Source organism: Mustela erminea, chromosome 16, assembly GCF_009829155.1.
Source record: "Mustela erminea isolate mMusErm1 chromosome 16, mMusErm1.Pri, whole genome shotgun sequence".
Classification (NCBI taxonomy): domain Eukaryota; kingdom Metazoa; phylum Chordata; class Mammalia; order Carnivora; family Mustelidae; genus Mustela; species Mustela erminea.
In genome coordinates this window covers 67,054,986-67,072,046 of record NC_045629.1, presented here as the reverse complement: position 1 = coordinate 67,072,046, position 17,061 = coordinate 67,054,986, and the positions used below count along the sequence as shown (strand labels likewise).

Genomic DNA, 17,061 nt, shown 5'->3' with positions numbered 1-17,061 from the left:
TTTATAACTCTAGAGAAATCATTGTACAATGTGATTATTGTTGTTTGTATTGCCTTTTTGTTTTGTTTTGTTTTTTGCCTCTCCCTCTGAGAATGTTAGATCTCCTGGACCAAAGACCTTCAGTTTGAGGTAGTAAAAAATTGAATGGACCTGGAAGTCAGAAGACCTGGGTGCTCACCTTATTTCTGGTACTGCTGTATTGGAGACCTTGGCCGAAACAGTTAATTTCTCCCTGAGGTTGTACCATGAAAGTAATCTCAAAGGGTCTTCTAAGAAATAGAGCCAAGCACAGCACTGAAATGTCATCAGGAAAGACATGTTGGGAGTGAAGATGGGGAGACATGAGATTTTTTGCAGCTTTTAAGAATTGCCTTAAAAAGAGTAAATTTTCCTCCTTGGGGGATGTGGTAGGTAATAGATTCCTGAGGATGACCGAAGTCCAGAGGGCAGTCCCTCGCAAGAGTCCTGAATGTGTGTGTGTGTGTGAATGAGTGTGTGAGTCCTGGCAGTGGAGGAGCTTGACATCAGGATGCCTCAGTTAAGAAAAGACATCAACTATGTTTTTCCTGGGCTAGTCTTTGGGAGAAAGAAACAGATAACACAAAAACACAAACAAACAGAACCACCACCATAACAAGTGTGACATAAGACAACCAGCAGGGATTTGACAAAGAAAAAAAATGTAAAAAGCAGATACCCAATACCTGCACAATACCCTTCCATGGCCACGGCAAGAATCTTGAATAATGAGAACCAGTATTGGAAATGAAAGCTACAGGGATCTGAAAAAAAGGCAATTGGTATTAATTAGTTAACATCAATGGAGCGTTTAAATGCCAGGCAATTTGCTCCATCTTGAGGCTATCCCCATTAAAAAGGATACTGGCTTTGAAGCCCGCTCCCCCCTCAAAATGGCTTTTGGCTCTAAAATTCTATGAGAACAGAGACCTTTCCTTAGAATTGTGTTTTTGGATTAAGGTTCCTCAACTAGTAAAGGAAATACAAAGTGGCACTACCTGAAGCCCTTCCTCCAGAGAATCCAAGCTGGCTATTTCCCTAGCGGTAGGGAGGCTCCAAGGCTGGCCCTGGTGCTGGAAGTGTTAGTCATGGAAAAGTCAGTGTCCTCAAGCCTTCGGGCCTTGGGAGGCTTTTGTGAGGTGGTTACCAACTGCTCGTGGAAAAAAGTGGAGGCCACTCAGTCATTCTCCATCTCACATGAAAACTGAGGACAGCGCTTTCTTGACAGGGCAGTTCTTTTTTTTTTTTTTTTTTTCTTAAAGACTTTATTTATTTATTGGAGAGAGAGAGACAGTGAGAGAGAGCCTGAGAGGGGAGAAGGTCAGAGGGAGAAGCAGACTCCCCATGGAGCAGGGAGCCTGATGCGGAATTCGATCCCAGGACTCCGGGATCATAACCTGAGCCAAAGGCAGATGCTTAGCGACTGAGCCACCCAGATGCCCTATCAGGCCACTTCTTAAAATCAAAACAAACAAAAAAACAACAAAAAACAGGGCAGTTCTTGTGACGATTAAGGGTGAATGTAGCACAATATGACTAGGGTTTTGTTTTGTTTTGTTTTCAAATTCCTTTTTCTTTTTCATTGCTCTTTTAAAAGCAACTTGAGTTCTAACTTTTAATACAGTCTTTTTTTCTTTCTTATCACACAGATGTATTTTATGGTTTAAAGGCAGAGAGTGCTGACCAAAAACAAAAACAAAAACAAAAACAAAAACAAAAAAAACTCACCCATGAAAAGCAGTTAAAGCTTCTTTGTGTATGTGTATATACATCGACAAAGAAGCTTCCAGAGGGCGAGGGCTCTGTAAAAGACCTGGGACAATAATGTACCTTGGGTTTAAAATAATCCCCTATGGCATGGTGTATCTTGTTGCTTCCCATAGAAATAGCTCACACCAGCTGTTTCTTTCCACTCCCATCAGCCCTAAATGAGTAAATATGAGACAAATGGCTGTTTAGTCATCTTGTTGGCATCTAAATTCTACATTGGTCTCCCTCAGTTAGAAAAATATTTGGTGTATCCTGGTTCAACCTGCTGCACTCATATTTACAGTCAGAAAACACAGTCCTCTTTCTTAAAATATCCTGAAGTGAGTAATGCAAAAAGGCCAGGAATATCACGGGCCAAGGGTTAACACAAACTCCAGCTTTTGTCCGCTGTGCCCTGAGTTTTCTGCCTTGGCAGCTCTTAAGCCTCTCAAGCAGCAGCGTTCTTCTTAACAACTCCTACCTGCCAACAAAATCACAGCCTACGGTGTGTATGTTTCATTTCCCAGACACACCACAGAAGCTGGGCTTAACCTGTGGGGGTGGGAGGCTTTGCTTCGTGGAGGAGGGGGAGACCATTCCAGACTCTTCTCCTCAGACCTCCTCTTTGAAGTTGACAGGCTGTCCAGAATAAAGTGCATGGCATTTACAGTCTTCCCCCGACAGTTGCTGCCTCTGATAAAATAAATAAACCTCATATGGACACACTTTCCTCCTTATCTTCTGCCAGCAGCGGCTGGTTGGTGTGGGGCTCCCATCTGTGGCCGCACGAGGCTGTGGAAGGTGGTGTCGCCTGGCCGGCCACAGGGGATGGCTGTTTACGGTGTGATGGAAGACAGGATAGGATCGTTAAAATAAACTCTCTGATTTCCTGCCACTTCCTGTCTTTATCTAATGAGGCCAACGCGCTTCCATACAAAGGTCTCTGCCTGCTGGCCGCTCTGTCTGGTTGACAATTCCATTCTTTCCTCTAACACAAATAATTAGAGTGCAGTGAGGCCTCTCTTCCTTTAAACCCTCTTTGCTGGACTCTACCAATTCACAGGAGGCATGGAAATGGCCCCTCCTTTTCCGAGGCTGTGAAATTGATTTAGGGACCTGGGTCTTACCTGAGCTTGGAAATGACTTTTTGAATTTTTAAAAAATAAATGTATAAATTCCAGGGATAACTTTAAACCTAATGAGTCTGAAATATTTTATGACAAATATTATAATGACAAAATAAAATCTGATTTTTCAAGCAGAGAAGTACGACACCTCCTTCCCCGAACCCCAACCTGTGAGCCACACTTAGTCTATGACAGGTTAAGTGTGTGTGTTCTCGAGACTATGTGTGTGTGTTTAAGTGTGCACCTGCTTGTGTGTGTGTGTGTGTGTGTGTGATGACCGCTGGCTTGCTTAGAGGCAGCTGGCTAAGAGGAGAGGGATACTTCTAAGATTTTTTTGAAAGGAATTTTAAGGAATCTGCTAGCTGCTAGAAGTCTTCACTTATTAGGACCATGACCAGGCCCAGGAATGTTAAAATTTTTGCTAATTTCTTCTACTGTTTCATTTTTATTTTTTTTAAAAAGATTTTATTTATTTATTTGTCAGAGAGAGCGCGAGAGGGCAAGCATGGGAAGCAGAAGGTGGAGTGAGAACCAGGTTCCCCACTGAGCAAGGACCCTGGGATCACAGCCTGAGCTGAAAGCAAGCAGGCACTTGGCCAACAGAGCCACCCAGGTGTCCCTGTTCTATTGTTTTTTGTTGTTGTTGTTGTTGTTGTTGTTTTGTTTTTTGTTCTATTGTTTGAAAGAAGTCTTTTTTCTTTTGTCCCTGACATTTGCAATTCTTCCAATTTATTTGTTTGTTTGCTTGCTTATTGAGGTGTATTTAACAAATAAAATGATATATATTTAAGGTGATGTATAAGGTGATGATTTGATATACACATAACGTTGTGAAATGTGTGTTTCAATCTGACATCTGGTCTAATGCTTTCCAATTACCAGGATCCATGGCAAGCCTTGTCCTTGGGCACAGCCTCTGCTGTGACTGCTTTCTTGCCCCATGGAACTGAGACTAATTCTAGAAAACAGTTGTTCTTTCCCTTTGTCTCAGGACTAGATAACCTGATCTGACGTTAGACGCTTAGCCAACTGAGGCACTCAGGCAGCCCAGGATTATGTAGAGATGGGGTTTCAGTGAACAGTTACTTGTAGAAAATTAATCCATTTGAATATGGAAAAATCAAAGAATAGTTGATGATTTGTGGACTTCATAGGCCAATGTTCAACAGATATTTATCGAGCACTTTCTATGTACCTACCACTGTATTAATATATGCATAATCTACCTTACATATGTGATATATGAGTATTAAATATAATGTATTTATTACATATAGTTATATATTCTATATTCTGTATATATACATATGTAAACACTTCATTATGTTCTTGCTAAACCACATGAAACAAATGGAAAATAAAAGGGTTGAAACAGAGCATCAGCTCCTGCCTTCCTTGCTCTGTTGACTAATCATCAGTAACACTTTGTACAGCAGTGAGTGTAAATCAAAATGAGTTTTGCTGGTTTCATCAGTTTCTAAATTGCCTGGTTCCTGAGAGCCCATCAAGGAATTGCCGGCCGGCATCCATGAAGGTGAGTGTCTACCCCAAGCCCCTCTCCTAGACACATGCACACACACACATGCTCTTTCCCTTTTTCTTATTTCCACAGGGGACTTCAGCTGTCCCTGAGTCCAGTCCAATCAGCCATGTCTCAGTCCAGCTGCCTGGCTCTCACTAGTGCCATTCCCTATTGAGCTCAATGCTGTTCCAGGCTACCCCCACTCTCCCATGATCTTGCTATGAGTAGGATGACAACTGGAACCCCAAGTAGACTAGCACGTGTAGAAAAACCTCTCTCTTCTGGATGTATTCTGCCCTTTCCACATACCTCCCTTGATAGTGACAACCTGTTTAAGGAAGGCTAAGATCACCATCCTCACCAGGAAAACTTACTTTGGACAGCTGGCCACACCTTTTGTTGATTTTTGTAGTTTTCCATTATGACTTAGTCTAGCATCTTGTTTATTCTCAACAGCCTTTTTCCTGAGAACCTTGTTTGCTCTGACCTAAGCCTCGGAGAGTTCAGAGCGTAATTGTTAGAGGAGCTTAGAGAGAGCAGTGATGGTGAGGAAAAGGTGCTGGGGAGATGTGAGAATTGAGTTGAGCCCTGAAAAATGAGTGGGATTTGTTCTATTCTAATTAAAGTTTTCTAAAAACTGTAACAATTATAGAATTACCTAGCCCTATAGAAAGTTGGACCTAGGGATGCCTGGGTAGCTCAGCTGGTTAGGTGGCTGCCTTCGGCTCAGGTCATGATCCCAGTGTCCTGGGATCAAGTCCCGCATCAGGCTCTTTGCCCAGGAGGGAGCCTGCTTCTCCCTCTGCCTCTGCCTGCCACTCTGTCTGCTTGTGCTCACTCTTGCTCCTCTCTCTCTTTCTGACATATAAATAAATAAAATATTAAAAAAAAAAAAAAAAGAAAGTTGGAGCTAAAGGAATCTCTATGGTCCAGATGTAAATTATCCCCCATGTCATTGGACAAGATTTTAAAAATTATCTAGGTGAGAATAAATCTGTGAAAGTAGAATCTCCCAGTGCTGGGCGTGGTTAGCTCTCGGAACATGTCCCGGAGCAGAGCTGCCATGTGGCACAACGTAGGTACCATTGTCAAATACCGAGGCACATAGAGCCACCTGGAGTTGGGCCATGTCCTGCCTGCCTGACCAGATGTGGAGGTTTTCCTTTGGGAACACCTGGTCTGTCTCAAGTTTCTGACAAGGAAGTCAGCCAGTGTATCAGAGAATCCCAGCTTCTGCTGGGCAATGAACAGCTCCAAAACTGTGATGTATGTACACTGATTCATTTCGCTTCAGTTGCCCTCCACCCTTGATGTGTCTGCCTTCCTAACCCTTTAGCTTCAACCTTGTCCCCCACATCCTAGCTGGTACCTCTCCAGTGACCACCTAAGACATATATATTATTTTTTTAAAGACTTTATTTATTTATTTGAGAGAGAGCTAGAGTATGAGCAGAGGAAGGGGCATAGGGAGAAGCAGACTCCCCGCTGAGCAGGAACCAAGCCCCCCACCGTGCCTGGCAACATGGAGGTGTTTGATTCTAGGACCCGAGGATCATGACCTGAGCCAAAGGCAGAGGTTTAACTGACTAAGCCACCCAGGTGCCCCTGGACACATAATATTCTTATTTCCATATGTTCTTAATCTCCAAATTCATCTTTAGTATTCTCTCTAAATATTCTTGGTCATGCAGAGATTTTTGGTTTTTGTTCAACACGGTTGTCCCAGCACCTAAGAAGCCAGTGCGAGAGACTACATGTTAAATACATATCTAGTGAATAAATAAAGGATGTTAAATTCCTTTCTCTCTGGTTCTCTATCTTCCCAACTAGAGATACACATGACAATGGTGGACTTGGTTGTATTTTTTATAAACTCCTAGAATGAAGGTTATTTTTTTTATCTCTACTTTAACAAGAATGCCTACGTTTGGAGCTTCTGTTAACTGGCTCCACTTTCTGAAGCAGAGCCTCTAGGCGTGAGATCCTGAAAGCTGAATATTTGAATACATTTAGCAACTGTCTTAGGTGAATTGTATGTAACAATTTATTAAAATTTTGTAATAACTGACTAGAGAGATGGCAGAGAACAAAAACTGGATTCAAAGCATAGCAATTAACATAGAATCCACGGTAAACTTTGTATTTAAATCATAAAATACATTGAAAAAATATGCAGTGGGGATGTGTCTTTATAGTTTAGTAGAATTTACTTTAACTTATCCATAGTGTTACAGGGAAGATAAATACATTAAAACATGAACACTTGAAAAAGATTAAAAGGGTCATAGCTCTTCGAGATGCAAATAGTGTGTTATCAAAATTCAGGACCAAAGCATTTCCTCTCTGAGGGAGAATGATTGTAGTGTTCAGGAGAGGGTGGGAAATGCCTTAGAGAACCTAAGTTTTCCTCTTTTAATTCTCAGAGCTTATGATCCTTCAAGTTAAAAAAAAATTTCCGGGCGCCCGGCTAGCTCAGTCGGTAGAGCATGAGACTCTTAAAAAAAAATTTCCATTAAAGGAAGATCGGATTTGGGGGCACCTGGGTGGCTCAGTCAGGTAAGCATCTGACCTGATTTTGGCTCAGGTCATGATCTTGGAGTTGTAAGATTGAGTCCCGCATCAGGTTCTGTGTTCAGCAAGCAGGGAGTCTGCTTGAGATTCTCTTTCTCCCTCTCCCCCTCGCCCCCTGTCCCTCCAAACTGGCTTTGCAATGTGCTTGTTCTCTAAAATAATATAAATGGATCTTTAAAAAGAGAAAGAAAACAAGAAAGATTGGATTTGAGACCAAAGTGAATATAACTTCCTAATTTTTGAAAAAGCCCGTATCATTTTAGGAACATGTTCACTTGTGTTATTTGTGTGTTGTTTTTTAACCTCCTCTTCCAATTAGGATAATTCCCAATATCAGTCAAGACTGATCCATTTTGAATGTGAAATCAGGACATCATGGCCCCGTGTAATACAGCTGCTTCCAAGTGATTCATTTGAACTGGAATGGGCGGCATGCTTATAGATGTCATCACAACTCATTTGTAACATTGGCTCATTTCTGTTGTGTAAATACACCCACTGTGGCTTCCTCCAAGTTACCAAAGTGACTTCACTGAACACAGAGGTGGGAAGAGGTGCCCCGCGGTATGTCATTATGGGCTGTATTTACCATACACACCTGATAATGTGAATAACCTCAGAGCACAGATGACAGTAAAATGTACTAAACTGACTAGAAAGTGAGGCATTTTGAGCATATTGACTTTTTATTTATTTATTTATTATTATTTTTAAAGATTTTATTTATTTATTTGACAGAGATCACAAGTAGGCAGAGAGGCAGGCAGAGAGAGAGGAGGAAGCAGGACCCCTGCTGAGCAGAGAGCCCGATGCGGGGCTTGATCCCAGGACGCCTGGATCATGACGTGAGCTGAAGGCAGAACCTTTAACCCACTGAGCCACCCAGGCGCCCTGAGCATATTAAATTTTTAATTTTAAAATTGTAACTTTATAGAATTCAAATTTCAGTAGCTGTCATGTTAAGCACAGTTTTGCAGAAGTCCTGAAAATTGATCAGTTGGCTCTTGTGACTTGGGACAAGACAGCTAAACACACCAGTAAGAAACTCTCCAAAGGTTTCTTCTTAAGAGGTTGTCGAGGACAGGGTCCAAGTGACTCACACAGACCGATTGTTCTATATTCCACAGCAAGTCATTTTTTGTTTAACAGCTGTAGATTACTATTAATGCTATGACAATAATGAACAAAAATTTAAAGATTGTCAGTCAGAAGTGTTGGCAGAGGTTCTACGTGGCCACAGATGATGTTTTTAATAAACATAAAAAGAAACAAAATTGCTTATTTTTCCAAATTTTAGCTAACTGGTAGCATTCACATGAATGTTCTGCCTTCATGCTGATTTAGACAGGCTTAAGTACAAACAGAATATGTGGAGAAAATGAGAACTCTTTCTTGGGAAACTGTTAAAACTTGATGCATTCTTTGTCTGTGGTAAAGTCATGATAAAAAATTTCCTTCTGTGACTGCTTGGAGGCCTCTGGGACATGTGTCCTTAGTTCTTTTCCTTATTCCCAAGTTCTCCCTGGGCTACTTTCCAAAATAACTCAGCGAGGAGATTCCCTCTGCTCAGAAGGGAAAGGGGAAAAACAGGGACACTACACTTGTCTGGGAAATCATTTCAACCCAACAGGTAGAAGAGTTCAGACTTCATCTACCCTGGAGCGGCTTACCCAGTTCGCCCATACTGGCCAACAGTAGGTCGAATCTCTGATTTCTCAAATACACCCTGTCTCAGTCAGTCTGGGCTGCAGGAACAGAATGCCATGGACCCAGTGGCTTAGGAACACCAGGGGTGTATTTCTCACAGTTCTAAGGGCGAGGGAGTCCACACGGAAAGCGTCAGCCGACTCAGGATCTGGTGTGAGAGCCTGCTTACCGGCTCACAGTCGGCTGTGTTCTTCCCATATCCTCCCGTGGCAGGAGGGATTGGGCGTGAGTCAGGGGAACTCTCTGGGACCTCCCCTATAAAGCCCTAATACCATTCGTGAGGACTCCACCTTTAGGATTTCATCATCTCCCATGAGCTCCACCTCCTAATGCAATCCTGTCTAGGGTGAGGATTTCTTTTCTCTCTCTCTCTCTCTCTCTCTTTAAGATTATTTATTTATTTATTTGATAGACAGAGATCACAAGTAGGCAGAGAAGCAGGCAGAGAGAGAGGGGGACTAAGCAGAGAGCCTGATGTGGGGCTCGATCCTAGGACCCTGAGATCATGAGCTGAGCCGAAGGCAGAGGCTTAAGCCACTGAGCCACCCAGGCACCCCGAGGTGGGGGGGAGTGGTTAGGATTTCAGCATATGAATGGAGTGTGGGGGTGGAGGGCAGAGGTCACAAACGTTCAATCTAGAGTATACCGATGCTTGTTGTTTCCATAGAGCTGTAGACACTAGAAATAAATGCTCATTTTAAAAGACATAAATGCTGTACGTATTAGTAAAATAAGTTAGAAATAACACAGATGAATAACCACAGAAGGGTCTGATGTTAACTACCAACCAAGTCCGGTTCTGGTATTGGAGCACGGTCTTTTATCTAATGGTTTTAGCAGGCATTCGCGATCAGTGCTTTATTAACTTTCTTCCACGGCTGTTGACAAATGACCACAAACTCAATGGCTTGAACAGGAAAAAAAATTATCGGACAGTTGTTAGGTTAAAAGTCCAACAAATCTCGCTGGATTAAAACCCAGGTGTCACCAGGGCTTCATTCTTTTCTGGAGGCTCTAGGGGAGCATTTGTTGCTTTGCCTTTTCCAGCTGCTAGCGGCCACCCACATTCCTTGGCTCATAACCCTCTTCCTCCATCTTCAAAGCCACGATGTTGCATCTCTCACCACCCTCTTTCCACGTCCTGTCCTCCTCTGAATGACTCTCTTAAAGTTGCTCCTAATTACATTGGTCCCACCTGGATAATACCGGACACGCTCCCTAGAGTTAGATCATTAGTAACCAAAATTTCCTCTGCAATCTTGATTCCCCTTTTCCATTTAAGCTCAGATGTTCAAAGGTTCTGGAGATTAAGACGGACATCTTTGGAGGAAGATTATTCTGCCTACCACAACTTGGCAGATCCGAATCACCTGGAAAGTTCATTAAAACACAGATTCTGCGGGATGCTTGGGTGGTTCAGTGGGTTAAGTTTCTTCCTCCCGCTCAGGTCATGATCCCAGGGTCCTGGGATTGAGCCCTCCATCAGGCCCCTCGCTGGGTGAGGAGGCTGCTTCTCCCTCTGCCTACAGCTCCAACTGTTTGTGCTCTCTCTCTGGCAAATAAATAAAATCTTTTTTTTTTTTTTTAAAGATTTTTATTTATTTATTTGATGGACAGAGATCACAAGTAGACAGAGAGGCAGGCAGAGAGAGAGAGGGGGAAGCAGGCTCCCCGCTTAGCAGAAAGCCCAACGCAGGGCTCGATCCCCGGACCCCAGGACAGTGACCCGAGCTGAAGTCAGCGGCTTAACCCACTGAACCACCCAGGAGCCCATAAGGAGTAATTTTTAAGTATATGTATGCCTTATGCAATATTTAGTACATACTTATACCAAAAAGTTATTCCTTGGGTTTATCTGAAATTGAAATTGAACTGAACCACCTGAATTTTTATTGGATAAATCGGGCAACATTAGTTTTCATCTAGAAATGTCAGTGAATATTTGATTGAAAGACAAGAATTTAGAGATACCTTTCCCTGATCTCTTTTGCCCCCAGGTGAGCTTGCAATGAAATTATAAATCCATTTTTATAATGGAAATTATAAATCCTTCTATGCCTCCTGAAGAGGGACTGAGTACCCAAAAGGAGATACTTTTGATGTAGTTGTCCAGAGAACTTAGCCAGAAACAGCATGAAAGGTTTCTTTTCATATACTTTCTCCATATTCTTTATTAGGATTTTTCAGTTACGTTTTTAGCAAGCATCTATGTGATTATCCCAAAGGTGGTGGCGATGTAATTTACGGATGTTCGCTAACAAATATGGGCCACGGAGATGTGTTCCTTTCAAGGAGATAAACAAGAAAATACACCACACAAGCCAGCCCCCATTGCATGCTTCCCTGACTCCTCCTTATTAATTAAGACAAGATGAGTTGGATCATTTATTTCTTGCAGCAAAAAGCTTTCCAGCTCTCACAGAGGAGAGACAGACCAGAAGGAAAAGACTGCTTCTGCTGTCTACTTCCCGCATTCTGATTTTACCCTACATTTAAGAAAATCACCCTCTGTAGGTGAGACAGCTGTATCAGCCAGAAATTCCCCAACTTTCTCCATTCATGGTGTCTTTGGTATCTCCGCAATTTTTTTTCACAGCACCCCTGGACCAAAACAAACACCTGAAATTTCCTTTAATTAACGAACTAGGTCCAAGCAACATATAAGTATTTGTGTCTTAATTTATAAGCCTTTTGGGAAAACACACACACACACACACACACACACAGAAAGAAAAACCAATATTTTAATTTCATTCTTAAATAGCCACAATTCTTCACTGATGAGATGTGGACACTTGTCAGGCGCAACTTTTCAAACCTGGAAATCAGGTTGGACCCCATCTCCCTCATTTCCTGTTCCACGCTGACTTTTTTTTTCCTCAGTGTTCATCACAGCAACCATAAGAAAGCCAGCATTGTAAATTCATGAGGCATTGAAAAAAATGCAGTGTCACCTAACAGAATTGTGAATTACCTGAAGCTAGACGTTCCTGCAGTGTCTGATAGGGACTACAGCTCCGTATTTCCCTTAAAAATCTAAAATATCCAGCAATGGTCCCCTACATTTGTGGAGGCATCTCAGGACACCCCACTGCGCACGTTAGGAACCGTGCATCTGGGGCGCCTGGATGGCTCAGTGGGTTAAGTCTCTGCCTTCGGTTCAGGTCATGATCTCAGGGTCCTGGGATAGAGCCCCAAGTTGGGCTCTCTGCGCAGCGGGGAGCCTGCTTCCCCATCTCTCTCTCTCTGCCTGCCTCTCTGCCTGCTTGTGATCCCTCTCTGTAAAATGAGTGAATAAAATCTTTAAAAGAAAGAAAGAAAGAAAGAAACTGCACATCTAAATAAGGGTTACCATTCAAACAGCACAAAGCTAGATGAGATTCACATTGTTTTTTTTTTTTTTTTCTGCAACTCAGTACGTCCAGGCTCCCTATAAGCTACTTACCAGCTCTCCAGTCTGACGTTTCATATTTGTAATAGGAGAAAAATAACACAATATGCCACATGTTCTTCTAGTATACAATATATGCTCCTCGCATAACATAGACACTTGTCTAATCATTACGCTGTACACCTGAAACCAATGTAGCCTGGTGGGTCAATTATACTTCATTAAAAAAAAAACTAAAAAGAATTAAAAACAAGTTTGAAAATCAAATGTTAGCGAGTTTGGTTAATTAGTTGTAATGGCAGAACTACAAAAAAGGGTGTAGGGAGTGTGTAAGAGAGACTGATTGTCTCTGAGGTAATATGGAGAAAATATCAAAGTTGTGATGCCTGACTAAAAATTCAAAGGATAAAAAAATCATTAAAGTGGATACATTTTGGAAATGATGAATGGGCTGCGGAGAGAGAGGGGGAGGCACCATCTTGGTTAAAATGTTTCACGTAGCAATAAGGCCTTTTACCATCGAAGATCTTTAGCAGAATACCTGGATGGGGACTTTACCTTAATTATTAAAATGACAAAAAAGGGGGCACCTGGGTGGCTCAGTGGGTTAAAGCCTCTGCCTTCAGCTCAGGTCATGATCCCAGGGTCCTGGGATCGAGCCCCACATCGGGCTGTCTGCTCTGCAGGGAGCCTGCTTCCTCCTCTCTCTCTGCCTGTCTCTCTGCCTACTTGTGATCTCTGTCAAATAAATAAGGAAAATATTTAAAAAAAAAAAAAGACAAAAAAAGGTGCACATAAGTAAATATTCATGGTCCTCTAAAATTAAAATAATTCAATTTCTTTTTTTTTTTTTAAGATTTTATTTATTTGAGAGGGAGAGAGGAAGATAGAGAGTGAGCAAGAGCGCAAGGTCAGGAAGAGGGAGAAGCAAATTCTCTGCTGAGCAGAGAAACTGACAGGGGACTCAATCCCAAGATGCTGGGTAAGGGCAGAATCTAAACAGACTGAGCCACTCAGGTGTCCCCAAATAATTCAGTTTCTAACACTATGATATCACAGGGCTACTAAAATAATGATTGGATTTTAATTCTTTTTCTCCTAGATTTCATTTGAACAGCACGCCGCTCTAATGGCTGCATGATGGCATTTCTACCAGAGAGCAAAGTGACATTTCCACTGGTCATGTGGAAAGTCATTTGATTCTATGAAGTAGAATTAGTGTATTTTTAAAAGATTTTATTTATTTATTTGTCCGAGAGAGAGAGCACAAGCAGGGGGAGCGGCAGGCAGAGGGACAAGCAGACTCCCCGCTGAGCAGGGAGAACGAGGCTGAACTCGATCCCAGGACCCTGGGATCATGACCTGAGCTGAAGGCAGATGCTTAACCCACTGAGCCACCCAGGCACCCCAAAACAGAATTGATATTAGTATTACAAACGCCAGCATTCTGTGAGCATGCGGTCTTCATAGTAACTCTTTGCAGCTAAAGTCACAGGGTGGTCATTGTCACGTCAAGTCACTTCCCGAATGGAAAGCAGCAATTGCTTCTCATCAGTCTTAAAATAAAATCCAAAGTATTTTTCATAGCCTAAGGGGTCCTTCATCTCACACTCATGTTTACATCTGCAGTTTCATTTCTTACTTCTGTCTGTCATTCCCACTCCCTTCTGGCCACAGTGGCCCTCTTGCTGGTTCACACACAACAAAAGGCTCATTTTCTTGAGGACGCCTGCATGGGCTGCTGCTCCTACCTTGAGGTTCTTTGCTCTGATGCAGAAAGCATGCACAGAAAGGATCCATATTGAAAGGACTTTCTTGACCATACTATCTAAAATAGCTTGCCCTCGTCCCATCACATGGTCCCTGTCTGCTCTATTATTTTTCTTTATAGCACTTCACAATATATGAATTATTACATATCTCTTTATTTATTATATCCCTCACTGGAATGTAAACTTGACGATGACAGAGAATCTGTCTTGTTCATTCTGTATTCCAGACTCCTAGAACACTACCTGACGTGTACTCGGCACAACATAAATATTCGTAGCTCTGAACTCTGACGCATTTTAGAGTCTATCATGGTAGCGACACTTAACTTTGCATTATTTATTTATTATTGTCCTTCATAAGGAAATCCTTCACACAAGGCTGGAGGTTCATGGAGAGAAGAGGACCCCAATAGATAATGAAATGTATTTAGGGCTCAAAGTGTTTACTTGTTGGCTTGATTTTGGAGATTTTTAAGATACGAAAATATTGTGGTGTGACTGGGTGGTTCAGTCAGTAAAGGTCTGCCTTGAGCTCAGGTCATGATCTCAGGGTCCTGGGATCTAGCGGGAAATTTACTTTTCCCTTTCCCTCTGCCGCTCCTTCTCAACATACACCCACATACACAAAACATACACACTGTGCGTATATATAAAATATACAAGCAGACTCCCCTCTGAGCAATGAGCCTCATGCGGGACTCTATCCTGAGACTCTTGGATCATGACCTGAGCTGAAGACAGTCACTTAAACAACTGAGTCACCCAGGTGCCCTTATGTTCTGTTCTAATTATGAGGTCCCCCTAGACCAGGAGGTCCTTGAGTGGAAACCCTGTTACATTTCTTTGTATTTCTAGCTCTTAGCACAGTGTATGGCATGTAACAGTGTGTCTTCAGCTATGTCCTGACTCAATGAATATGCATATATGATCTCAATCAGGGCAGGCTATACAAGAGCCAGATGTTCGAGATATGATATGTCTATGCTCTAGGACACTGACGTGACAAGCTACTGTGATCAACGCGTTCCCATCTTGGCCAAAGCGATGAAATTAATGTGCTAGTAAGAGATAACTTTGGGGGGCGCCTGGGTGGCTCAGTGGTTTGGGCTGCTGCCTTCGGCTCGGGTCATGATCTCAGGGTCCTGGGATCGAGCCCCGCATAGGGCTCCCTGCTCCGCAGGAAGCCTGCTTCCCTCTCTCTCTCTCTCTCTGCCTGCCTCTCTGCCTACTTGTGATCTCTGTCTGTCAAATAAATAAATAAAATATTTAAAAAAAAAAAAAGAGATAACTTTGGACTGTTAACATGCTTGGTTAAAAGACACAAACTATTTTCTGTACAGCAGATACTTGCCTGGTTTTGAATGGAGAAACTGAGGTTCAGAAGGTTAGCTTATGAAAACACTATGGAGGGACATAAAGAAAGAATCCGTGCTATATGTTACAATCTTGCATACCTGAATATTCTTTGTTAAAAGAGTAGATCTTAAGCATTCTCACTGTAAAAAAAAAAAAAAAACAACAACCAACCAAACAAACAAAAAAAAACAATGGGGCTGGGGGGGGGGAATATGTGAGGTGATGAGTATGTTAATTGACTTAATTTCATAATTGACCATTGTAGTTAATTAACATTCACAGTCTCTTGTAGTGTTACACAATCAAATGTATAACACAACCAGATGTATGATTTGCTTTAGGACTTATTTATAAATGCGTAAGAAACTCATAGCCCACAAGCATATATCTGCCAAAGACTTTTTAACTTTTTTTTTTTTTTTTGAAAGAGAGAGAGAGTGCACGGGTTGGGTGTGAAGGGGTGGGGATGGACAAGTAAGGGGAGGGGGAGAGAGAGAATCTGAAGCAGGCTCCGTGCTCAGCATGGACCCCCACGTGGGACTCATCTTATGACCCTGAGGTCATGACCTGAGCTGAAGTCAAGAGCCAAACGTTTAACAGACTGAGCCACCCAGGCACCCCAACTTTCTTTTTTTATTCATAAAATAAAGGAAGTCTTATGTGATGGATTTACATAGTAAGTACAGAACAACACACTCAAGTCTGAGTTCAAATTCTGACTCTGTTCTTTAAAATATGTAACCTTGGGCAACATATTTAGCCTCTTAGGACCTTAGTTTTTTTCCTTTATAAAATGGAGATGGACCATTGATCTCTGTGTCCATCTGTCTGCCTTTACCACAATGGTCTTGATTACTGATTAACATCAAGTAGCTGTGACCCCTTCCTACTTCATTCTTTTTTTTCCAAAACTGCTTAAGCTTTTTTTGTTTTTGTGCTTTTCCATATGAATTTTAGATTAATCTTTCTGTGTCTACCAATAACCTTGCCAGGTTTTAATAAAAATTGGCATGAAACCTATAGATTGAGTTCAGAAGTGACATCTTTACTGTGATGGAACTTCAGTCAACGAACCTGGTATGGCTCTTCATGCATTTAATCTTTTAAAAATATTTCTTTCTTTAACATTTTGTATTTTTCAGATATTGCAAATGTTTTGTTAGATTTATACCTCAATATCTTAACTTCCTTAGAGAAATTGCAAATGATATTGTGTTTTTAATATGTATGTCCATGGGTTTGCTGTTATGATTAATTTTTGCATTGATCTTATATCCTATAACCTTACTGAACTCAGTTATAGGAACGTTTGGGGGGTTTTAGGAGGATAGGATTTTCTACATACATAAATATGTCCTCTGCAAAAAGCACAGTTTTATTTTTTGCTTTCTAATTTGTATGCTCTTATTTCTCTTTATTGCTTTATTGTGATGGCTACTTTTCCATTACTATGTTGATTAAGGGTAATGAGAATAGATATTCTTGTCTATCACAACAGTGTAACATCTTTTTTTTTAAAGATTTAAAAATTTTTTTTATTCATTTGTATTTCTCTCAACAGAAATAATCAACATTCTAGAAGCTTCCATTAGAGTTACTCTTCCAAAGGAAACCACTCCCCTAACCTCCAACACTATAGATCCGACACTATAGATCATATGAACTTTATGTAAGTGAAATCATGGTGTATATACGTTCCTGTGTTAGGCCTCTTTCTTTCTATATTGCTTTTTAAAAATATTTTAAAGAAATCTCTACACCCAATGTGGAGCTCGAACTCACACCCCCAAGATGAAGAGTCACGGGCTTTCCTGACAGCGCCAGCAAGGTGCCCTTTTTCTACATTAT

General features: G+C 41.6%; 1 long non-coding RNA gene across 1 annotated transcript in view; it reads left to right on the top strand.

The window, feature by feature from the left end:
- Window positions 1-16,846, top strand: part of LOC116575350 — a 37,408-nt gene extending 20,562 nt beyond the window's left edge. The window contains exons 2-3 of the long non-coding RNA XR_004279723.1: window positions 16,206-16,290; window positions 16,775-16,846. This is a non-coding gene — a long non-coding RNA (uncharacterized LOC116575350). The remainder of the gene's footprint in view (window positions 1-16,205; window positions 16,291-16,774) is intronic.
- The last annotated feature ends 215 nt before the right edge of the window (window positions 16,847-17,061 follow it).